The sequence below is a fragment of the Phragmites australis genome, chromosome 2, assembly GCF_958298935.1.
Source record: "Phragmites australis chromosome 2, lpPhrAust1.1, whole genome shotgun sequence".
NCBI classification, from domain to species: Eukaryota; Viridiplantae; Streptophyta; class Magnoliopsida; order Poales; family Poaceae; genus Phragmites; species Phragmites australis.
The window spans coordinates 33,678,531-33,690,610 of NC_084922.1; positions in this window are offsets into that span (position 1 = coordinate 33,678,531).

A 12,080-nucleotide genomic window follows, 5' to 3' on the forward strand; every position below is an offset into this window, starting at 1 on the left:
GAAGACTTGTTAGAAGTTGTGTGCAACAAGCACCAACATGTTGTCTTGCTTCATACTCACGATCAGGTTCAGATCTAAACCATAGCTGGAAAAACATTAATATCAGTATCAAAATTTAGTCCAACTATATGGTCACTTGTCAAAATTATAAAACAGCAGGTGCATTCAACATATATATTTATCTCTTGGTCAAGGAAAACAATGCCAGAGGAAAAAAACTTTAACCGTACTCATCAGCAAGACAAGTAAAGGAAAAACATAAACAAATATACCCAAAATCCTTCTTCAACATCATCAGCCTTGGATCGCTTAGTTGTCTCATCTAGTTTTGATTTGTAATGATTACATGTCGTCTCCACCACATCCTTGCCTCTAAATGTAACCATACCAGGATGATAGGACTTCAATAGATGTGTTAAGACACTTGCAGGTGTCCTTCCCTTGGTGAGTGCTGGGACCTTAATCCATTGCCTTCAAAGCAGAAACAATGCACCACTTAAAAAAGCATCCATATTTGCATCATGAATGAAAATCATGAGAATTTACAAACTTACATTTTCCCTTCTTTACGAGTCAATGTATGATATTCTAAATTGGGAATAACAGGGGGAAGTTATGAAGGACCTCGCAAGTAAATCTCATTTATTTCCTCCTGTACTCCTGAATGAACAGACCTACTCTGACTTGTAGCTGCATTCTCCCTCGTGCTTGTATTGCTAGAAGTCCTACTACAATGACTTCGCAAGTGTCATCCTGCAGTTTAAAACTTTTTTCTGTAAGTAACTTGCATAGAGAAATATGATAAAACAGAAGTACAAAGAAGAGTTTTTTTCATAAGTAAAATATAATAAAAGGAGTACAAACATAAGTATGTAAGCAAGTAGATCTGAAGTAAAAAATCAAGACAATTACCTATTTATTATTTTGGTAACAATATATACATCTAGAAATCATCAGGATCTTCCTGACAGTGCTCTCATTGATATCATGGCATGACTCTATCTCATATCTACTTTCTTCATCTCCAGTTAGTGGAACATTCTCTCCACTCACAATATTTTGTAGTTTGTTCTCTCCACTCACAATATTTTGTAGTTTGTTCAGGAACAACAATTCACATGGGTCTACAACCTCATCCAAGCCATTAGTTGTAATACCATCTAAACATGCACCAATGTCAACAAAGAATTCACCCTCTATACCATGTTCTTCGAACACATGTGACAGCCCAAATGGCTTGAGCATGTCATTAAGCATCATGAATATCATGTTTATTTGTTTTGAGCAATTATTAACATGCAAATTCAATTAAACATAAATTGTGAAAATAAATGTTAAGTGGTGCTTTGTGAAGCAACTCACAATATTACTATGAAATATAAGGCTAGAAACCATTTTAGGAATTAGTCCATGTTAAATGAGGAATATTAGTGATTTTTCCTAAATTTTTAGGATGATTTTGAAGGCATAAAAATTACCACAAGTTAGAAAAGCTTGCATCTTTGGAGAAGTTTAGATAGAAATTGGGTCAGGCACTATAGATTAAACTAGCTAAAATGGGTTTCACATGAATTTTAGTTTCACACAAAATTTGTCCCATAATTTTTGGACCTCCGGAAGATGTTCTTCTAAATAGAAGAAGTGCGGTAGATATTTTTACTCGGTGGTCACTATTCATCATCCCTACCTGTCATCCTTTTTTTCTCTCGGTCTCTCTCTCTCTCTCTCTCTCGCCACCGGCTTTGTTGACTTCCACAGCCGACCACGTCGCCAGAAAGCCAGGCCATAGCACCGAGGCGGGCAGAGGCATGGGCGTCGCCCTTATCTCCTCCCTCCTTGGTGCTATCTCCTCTCTCTCCCACTCTCTCGTTCGGCCAGGTCCAGAGCAGCAGAGCAGAGCGCACAGCAGTGCCGCCGCCCAAAATCCACCACGTCGAGCTTGATTTCGCCCCGGCCAAGCTCCCCGAAGCACTGAAGGGTGGTGCTAGGACCCTCACCGAGCGCATCCACCGCTTTCCCTAGCTTTTCCCACGCTAATCGACCTCGGCAGGCGCTTCTTCCTCGGTGTCGGTGCCCTTCCTCCCACCGTTCGCCATCGATGCGCCGTGTTACCGCTTCTTCGGCCGAATCAATTCCACGGTAAGCTTCCCCGAGACTACTTGAATCCTTTGCGCACGTCCATTCTTGTTTGGCGCGTCATCGGCGCGCTTCTCCGCGTGAGCTGCCCACCGCCACCACCTCGGCGCATGCTACCAACCGGGCCACCGTCGGGCCTGTCAGAAACTAGCCACCTTGTTGAATCCACAAGTCTACGTAGATGCTGTAGGAGTGCTCGACCGGGTCGATTATGTCGCTATTTGGCCACTGGCACGTGGAACCAAGCCACCGCCATAAGGCTACTGCCGTGCGCCATCACCAGCCGCCCTCCGGTTGTCGTTGGCGACTACACGCCTCTCAGTCGAGTTCCCCGTGTCACGCTGGTGCCACCGATGCCATCCGCTGGCCGCGCTGCACTGCCAATCGTCACCAGCGAGGTCGCCCGTGCCGTCGGCACTGTGCTCTGGGCGCAGGTCGATTTTGACCCGTGGTCAAAGCGCTTGAGCCCGCTGTCAGCGACTGTGGCTAGCTCGCCTGGGTGCAAAAAGAATTTAGGCCTTTTAATATTCGGTAAAACCAGAAAATATGAATTTGAATATTGGTTCAACTAACAATTCGGCTGAGAGTTGTAAAATGCATAGAAAATAGAATATTGCTCCAAAAATAGTGAAACCAATTTTGTTAGATTTGTATGATCATAATCTACATGATAAAAATCCTAGGTGCTATGAAATGTGTATTTAAATTACATGGGTTAATAAAATAGGGTTTGATCTTCATTAATCCATAATTAATTATTGGTAGCTCTAAATTTGATGAAATCAATTGTGTGAATCTTATTAATTGATTCCCTGCTCATTAAAAATAATCATCCTCATGTTAAGTATGAATTAATTTCCTATTTAGGGTGAAGCTTTGTTTTAAGCTTAATTAATCCAACAAAGATTAAGTGTTTGTCAATAATCCAAAATAAGAAAACCTTGAGGCTTTAAACTCTTGTCATGAGGCATTGCATCTCCACTGTTGTCATACGCTGTGGAGCATCTGTCATTGCATATCATTCATACTCATCATTGCATACATTCTTCAATAGTGAACGAAGGTCCGGAGCGTGTCGCGAGTGTGATTGAGGGCGACACCGAGGCACACCACTTCTGTGAGTTCTGTTCGAGAAGTATCGGGCAAACCTCAGAGCAGAAAGGCAAGCATCTAAGCATACTACACCATTTGTTCAATTTAAATGGAGTCTAAAATATGATAAATTATGCTTTATGTATGTTTGCATGTGTTGAGTCTAGTGTCAGGTTGATATGGGTAGAACATATGTTGATGTATTATCTCTACCTTGACTTGTTGATGAATCCTTATTCTTGTAGCCTTGATGATATAGTTTGTGTCTAGCTTCAAGATTTATTCGAAATGCTTAGTAATGCTTAAGTACTCGTTAGAAGTCGAGCGACGGTGTTGCCGTTGTTCGTGAGCATAGGGCTTAATCATTGTTTACAGATATAAAGATGAGGTTGAGATAGATGGTTGAGATGTGAGATTGAGGCGAGATATGGACGGTGTTAGGGATATCTTTTGCCCAGGATGAGTCCTCTGGGTAGTTTGGGAGAGGAGCCCAGATGCCATAGATCACTTGCGTCGTTTAAGGCCGTCCGTTGGTACAGTTGACTCTAACACTTTCCGTACTCACCACATGTTGATCTAATGGTAAGGTAAGCCAATTATCATATGTCGTGCCGACACTTGCCTTGCGGCTCTATGACGCGTAAGAGAAAAAGAAAAGGAGAAGCAAGGTGGCGGTAACCCCGGCGCCATAGGAGCATTGCAAGTGGATGGTTCCAAGTATGAGAAAGGTTGACACGAGTACCTCCTTGTGTGTACTTTCGTGAGTAACACAAGCCGCATGGTCCTCGAGTCGTGTGGGTAAAGTTGTACCCTCTGCAGGGTGTAAAAACATTTTGAAATGTCGCGCTCTCGATCATGAGCATGCTATTGTTTCATTTGTATCGGTCGTAGAGTTTACGAATGTGGTATAAGGTTATGGTATGATGGAATTGGTTGGTGGTTTGTTGATAAAATACTATGGTTACTATACATACATGTTCAAGTTGTGGATACTACAGGGTAGAAAGGTAGTTATTTTTTATTTAAGTATAGATACCCACACATATGTGTCTAGGTTGCTTACTGCATATGTTTTACTTAACTTTGTAGCCTACTCTTGCTAACAGCTCAATGCATAATCCTTGGAGTCGAGCTACGTATATGTGCTCTATATGGATTAAGTCTTGTGAGTACCTTCATACTCATGCATGCGCTTTCAGATTCTGTTGGTGAGGGTGATGCGGTGTTTGGCTACTTCGTGCCCGCCGATGCAGGTGGTGTGCAAGAGTAGTGCATCCTACTCTGGTGAGACGTAGCTTTTTGGGTGGAGCCTAAGGGCGTATGACTCCACTCTCCTTTTGTTGTTGTTAAGGTTTTAATTTTCCGCTGTGTAGTTTCTCTTTGTGTAAACTATTGCAAATGGTTGCTTGCTTAAGAACTTGTAATATGATCTTTAATTACTTTCTCTTTCTTAAGCTATGTTGTAATGTACATGTTGGAAAGGCATGTATTCGATCTTGGGCACAAAACATGTGCCGGGACTACCGAGATGGTATTCTGGTTAATTATTGAGTTTGTGATTATGAATAATGATCCTCCTGATGATTAATTAGAATACTGTTTGGACAGTTCCTCACAACACATCTATACTTGGTGGGTCTGCAATATGGTACTCATCCATTGAAGGAATGTGCAAGCTTCCTAGGGGGCTAACCTTGTATGCAATCCACAATCCATTAAGGCTGCTATTGGAGGTACATGCATATGGAAGATAATATAATATGAACAAGGGTTCCCGATCTTCCGAAAGGTTCTAGTAACTCTCGATTTGGTGGAAACGAGACACAAGTCGATCCGGCTTCCGAACAACACGATCCGAAAACCCCGCAATCGCAGCACCACGTCTCCTCTGGTTATCAACCGGCGCTGCACGATTGACCTCGCCAAGAAGGCTAAAATCCTTGCCTGCGAATCGAAGAACACAAGCAAGAACAAGGAAGAATGCAACCAAATTGCAGATGAATGATTAATCTCACGAGTTGGGGTCTCACAAACCGACGAAACGGCGAAACTGTTCTTGACAGAATAATCTAAGCAAAACCCAACCCTAATTAGGGCGGCGGCTACTGTATATAAAGGATTAGGGTCGGCCAAGGACCCCTGGACGTGTCCCTAATGGACTCCAACACGATACATGGCCCAACGGACCAAAAACGGTGATGCAGCACCGGGACAGATTCTGAACGCTGACTTGTTTCGACGTTTCCCGTTGACTCAGAAGGAATTTGGACCTCAAACCAACGCCATTGGTTTCCTTATGAAATTATCTTTCCAACCATATGTGAATCGTCGAAAACGAAGTCCGGATGCGTCCTGGACGTCCGTTTTACTGCTCGCTGGTCCTGGAGGTCGAGGCTGATTCGGACTCGAGTTGGACTGGACCTCCTGCTGTTGTTGGACGTCCTAGCTGCTCCTCCACGCCTCCAAGCCTTCCTCTATGTGTCTCCTTGTCCTCTCCATGATTCCTAACCAACACATAATCATTAGGTAGTAATCTATTCTCAAAATTATATAAAGAGTTGCTTAGGAACGAGCTCACCTCTAAATTTAATTGTCGTGCGCGAGCTCTTGTGATTGAACCTTGAAAGTTCAATGGAGGATCATTGTATGTATCCGAGGGAGTGATGTCCTCATCATCCTCCCCCTCTTGAATTGGAGTCGTCCTCGACTCAAGCTCATCATCGGCTCCCAAGTAAGGTTTCAAATCTGCAATGTTAAAAGAAGGACTAACCCCGAACTCGGGTGGCAACTCAAGTTTATATGCATTATCATTTATTTTCTCAATTATCTTATAAGGACCAGCAGCTCTTGGTATTAATTTAGACTTACGCAGCTCTGGAAACCTATCTTTTCTTAAATGTAACCACACTAAATCACCTGGTTCAAGTTTGACTTCTTTCCTACCTTCACTACCAGCAATTCTATACTTTTCATTCATCTTTTCGATATTTATTTTAGTTGTTTCATGCAACTTACGAATAAAATCAGCACGTGCACTAGCATCACTATGTGTTCTTTCAGTGGTAGGTAAAGGCAAAAGATCAATAGGAGCGCGAGGGGTAAAACCATACACTACCTGAAAAGGACTTACCTTGGTGGTAGAATGTGTTGCCCGATTATAAGCAAACTCCACGTGGGGCAAACATTCTTCCCACATCTTCAAATTTTTCTTCAAAATAGCTCTCAACATGGTACCCAAAGTGCGGTTCACTACCTCCGTTTGGCCATCAGTTTGTGGGTGGCAAGTAGTAGAAAACAATAGTTTTGTACCCAACTTATTCCATAGAGTGCGCCAAAAGTGACTCAAAAATTTAGCATCGCGATCTGAAACAATAGTAGAAGGCATACCATGCAAGCGAACAATCTCTTTGAAAAAGAGGTCAGCAATATAAACGGCATCATCACTTTTATGACAAGGTATAAAATGTGCCATCTTAGAAAAACGATCCACAACAACAAAAATGCTATCCCTCCCTCTCTTAGTCCTAGGCAATCCCAAAACAAAGTCCATCGAAATATCTGCCCAAGGAATAGAAGGAACAGGAAGAGGCATATACAAACCATGTGGATTCAAGCGAGACTTAGCTTTTTGACATGTGGTACAGCGTGCCACGAACCGCTCAACATCTCTCCTCATCTTTGGCCAAAAGAAATGTGTGGCCAACATAGCCTCCGTCTTCTTAGCACCAAAATGTCCCATCAATCCTCCTCCATGTGCTTCCTGCAACAACAAAAGACGAACGGAACCAACTGGAATGCATAGACGGTTAGCTCTAAACACAAATCCATCATTGATCACAAACTTGTTCCATGTACGTCCCTCTTTACAGTTCAGCAATACATCTTTAAAATCAGGATCAAGCACATATTGTTCTTTTATTGAGTCAAGTCCAAAAATTCTATAATCAAGTTGGGACAACAAAGCATATCATCTAGACAAAGCATCAGCAATTATATTATCCTTCCCTTTCTTGTGTTTGATAACATAAGGAAAAGATTCAATAAATTCAACCCACTTAGCATGTCTACGATTCAGATTATTTTGAGAACGAAGATACTTAAGCGATTCATGATCTGAATGTATAACAAATTCTTTAGGCCACAAATAATGACGCCACGTCTCTAAAGAACGTACAAGTGCATACAATTCCTTATCATACGTAGAGTAATTAAGAACAGGGCCATGCAATTTTTCGCTAAAGTATGCAACGGGCTTACCTTCTTGCATCAAAATACCTCCAATGCCAACTCCACTAGCATCACATTCTAGCTCAAAGGTCTTACCAAAATTTGGAAGTTGCAGCAATGGCGCGTGCGTAAGCTTGTCCTTCAAAGTGTCAAATGATTCCTCTTGTGCCTTACCCCAATGGAACACCACACCTTTCTTTGTCAACTCGTGTAAGGGGGCAGCAATGGCGCTGAAATCCTTCACGAAACGACGATAAAAACCTGCGAGTCCAAGAAAACTTCTCACCTGTTTGATGTTTTGGGGCACCGGCCAACTCTTTATGGCTTCAATTTTCATCTCATCCACCTCAATTCCCTGTGGAGTAATAACATAGCCAAGAAAAGAGACTCGATCCGTGCAAAAGATGCACTTCTCAAGGTTACCAAATAACCGTGCATCACGTAAAGCATTAAAAACAGCACGTAAGTGATCCATATGTTCATCCAAAGACTTGCTATAAATCAATATGTCATCAAAGTAAACCACCACAAATCGTCCAATAAAAGTTCTTAAAACCTCATTCATCAAACGCATGAAAGTGCTAGGTGCATTAGTTAAACCAAAAGGCATTACTAACCACTCATATAATCCGAATTTAGTTTTGAAAGCTGTTTTCCATTCATCTCCAAGTTTCATTCTAATTTGGTGGTAACCACTACGCAAGTCGATCTTTGTAAAAATTACAGAGCCACACAACTCATCAAGCATATCATCAAGTCTAGGAATAGGATGGCGATATCGAATAGTAATGTTATTGATGGCTCTACAATCAACACACATACGCCAAGTACCATCTTTCTTAGGAACCAAAATCACAGGAACAACACAAGGACTAAGGCTCTCACGTACATACCCGCGGTCCAAAAGCTCTTGGACTTGCCGCTGAATTTCCTTAGTCTCCTCGGGATTGGCTCGATACGTAGCACGATTTGGCAATGTTGCTCCCGGGATCAAATCGATTTGATGCTCTATCCCTCTCATAGGTGGCAGTCCCGGGGGTATCTCAGCTGGAAAAACATCCTCATACTCCTGCAAAAGGTTAGTGACAGCAGGAGGTATCGAACTAATAACATCATCAAGCGAATACAAAACTCGTTTGCAAACCAAGGTGTAGCAAATATCATTATTAGAAATTTCAGCAAGGTCACTTTTTAGTGCAAGCATAACACCACCCTTCAATTTTATGCCCTGTACCTTAGAACTAGGTGCAGACTTATCCTTTTTAGGTGGGTAAAGAGAATTAGCAACTTGCTGATTTTCAGATTTAGTATCACGCAAATTAGCAGCTCGTTCTTTATCAGCTTGTACAATTTCAGCAGGGGTCATAGGAACCAAAGTAATTTTCTTTCCTTTATGCATAAAAGTATATGTATTACTTCTACCATGGTGTATAGCATCATTATCAAATTCCCAAGGTCGACCCAATAAAAGTGAGCAAGCTTCCATAGGTACCACATCACAGTCAACATAATCAGCATAGGAACCAATGGAAAAAGAAACTCTGCAAGTTTGTGTTACCTTAGCTTTTCCAGCATCATTAAACCACTGAAGATTATATGGATGGGGGTGTTGGCATGTGGTCAAACCAAGCTTCTTGACCAAATCTGAACTCACCAAATTATTACAACTACCTCCATCGATGATGACACGTGCTCGCCGATTTTGGATGACGAAGAAAATCTGGAACAAGTTATGGCGTTGCAGCTTCTCTGGTTGTTGTACCTTTGTGCTGAGCGCCCGCTGCACAATGATGCTCCTATAGGTCGCTGTGTCATCACTGCCCAAGATTTCGTTGCTCTCCTCAACAACTGGTTCTTCTTCTTCTTCAATGTCAGAGGCGCTGATGTACCCATCTTCCGTTGCAATGTATGACCGCTGACTTGGGCAATCCTTCTGCACATGACCGAATCCATGGCAGCGACGGCATTGAATGCCAGAGGTGCGTCCCGTTGATGCAACAGAGGAAGCACTCTTGGAAGGTCCCTGCAAAACAGAATTTTTACCTGAGCCCGAAGGTCGTGTAGTGACAGGATTTGGTGCCGTAGCTGCTTGTTGCTTGCTCGCTGGTGAGGGAGCCCTGTAAGTGGATGGTTTGGACAGCCCAAATGATGGTCCTGTGCGCGGCGTGTATGTGGTGCTGGCCTTGTACTTGCCCTGCTGCTCACGCCCCTGCAACTCCTTCTCTGCAAGCATAGCAAACTGAAACAACTGGTTGACATTGTTAAATTCTTTATAATCAATAATATCCTGGATTTCACGTCTCAAACCCGAATAAAATCGACAAATAGAATCTTCGTTTCCCTCTACTATGCCACAACGCATCAAGCCCTTTTGAAGCTCACCATAATAATCCTGCACAGATTTATCTCCCTGTTCTAAGCACATCAATTTCTTACGCAAGTCTCTATGATAAGATGGGGGAACAAATCTATCACGCATAGCAACCTTAAGTTCTTCCCATGTACGAGGTGTGGCACCATCTGCAGCTAAACCAGTCCACCAAATAATAGCAAAATCTTTAAACTCACTAGTGGCTTGTCTAACTCTATGTTGTTCAGGTACTTGATGGGCACTAAATTTTTGCTCTACTGTCATCTCCCAATCAAGATATCCCTCAGCATCATAATGTCCCGAAAAAGAAGGTATAGTAAATTTAACCTTAGCATAAGGATCTTCAGGAGCTCGATTATACATACCTCGATGGTGGTGGTGATGTGGAACGCCACCCATACCTGTGGTGTTAGTCCGAAGACGACGCCGTAATCTGTTTTGCAATGTCGCCGCTGGATCAACATTAACATCGTCATCATACAACTCATCACCGGTGTTGCTTCCATTCACATCTTCGTTGTGCACAGGACGGTTTTCCAAAGCATTTACTCTGTCGGTGAGCTCGGATAACCGTTTGTCCACCCGCTCAACCGCGTTTGCGAGTTTCATCTCAATTATCGCTTCAGTGACAGCCTTGATGACTGTCTCCCTCATCTCCTTCTGAGCATTGTCTACAACAGCTTGTAGCTGCTCTTGGCTGACACACTCCTTGAAGTCCTTTGGCGTTTTATCTCCTTCAACTGACATTGTGGAAACAAACACAACAACAAACAGTGAAGGTTATCCCTAATAATTGTACTACAAAGATGGAGTGGTGCCTCTCAATCAAGATCAGCAAAGGTAGACACCTTACCAAGCTCTTACCAGGGTTCTTACCAGCAAAGCAAAGGATACCTGGAAGGCGTGCGAGCGATTGCAGGGATGCAAACCAGTGCTGTTCAGAAGAATCTGTGGGGCTTGGAAGGCACACAAAGAGAACAAATATGTATATGTGGAACACAAATCAGAAACAGATAGTAATGCTGAATTATAGTCCCAAGTACTTGTTCTCGTTGCTGGCCTAAAGTGTTGCAAGTATCAAGTATGTGTGTTAAACAAGGTGGAGAAACAAGTATGATGGATAGCAAGAGCAACAGAAACAAAGAACTAAACAGCACACACTAACACAGCTCACTTTGCCCTTCTCTATGTGCTCCTCTAGATATTGTTCCTCTTTTGCCCCTCTCTTTTTTCTATTTTTTTGGGCTGTCGTTGTTTTTTTTGGAAAATTCGACTTTTTCTTTTTATTTTTTTGATATTTTTTTTCACTTAGGAGCACACAAGAGGGAACCACAGAAAATTTGAGCTTAAACAAGTGAAAGACGTGACCTGTAGAATTTTCTGAAGTTCAGCCGTAAAATGAGAAAAATATTTGGAAATTGAAAACTCAAACTTCGGAGGCGAATTTGGGAATTCTGATTTCGCCGAACCCGACGAAGCGGGGGACGAACGGATCCGAAACGCTGTTTCGATGCGAAAAACTCTATGACTTTTCTGAAAACGGAGTTCGTATGCGAAAGTTATGCCCGATTTGAGAAACGACTCCGAATTAGAGGACAAAACGGGAAGAAAGTGGGGAAAATATGCGACGGAGGCTAGGGTTTGATGGAAACGGTGGGGGAAAACACACGAACTGGACTCTAACACGACCTAACCAGCAACAAGACCTTGACCAGGACACAAACTCAACACGACGAACTCTGAAACTGAAATATGCAAAAGCTAAAGGCGCGAAAGGGTTGTAGGACAGGAAAAAAAACGATATGGCAGTGGACTATGGAACGAAGGCCAAAACACTCGAAACTAAGGGTAGATATGAACCTGACGGTATACCTGAAGCTCTGAATACCACTTAATATGAACAAGGGTTCCCGATCTTCCGAAAGGTTCTGGTAACTCTCGATTTGGTGGAAACGAGACACAAGTCGATCCGGCTTCCGAACAACACGATCCGAAAACCCCGCAATCGCAGCACCACGTCTCCTCTGGTTATCAACCGGCGCTGCACGGTTGACCTCGCCAAGAAGGCTAAAATCCTTGCCTGCGAATCGAAGAACACAAGCAAGAACAAGGAAGAATGCAACCAAATTGCAGATGAATGATTAATCTCACAAGTTGGGGTCTCACAAACCGACGAAACGGCGAAACTGTTCTTGACAGAATAATCTAAGCAAAATCCAACCCTAATTAGGGCGGCGGCTACTGTATATAAAGG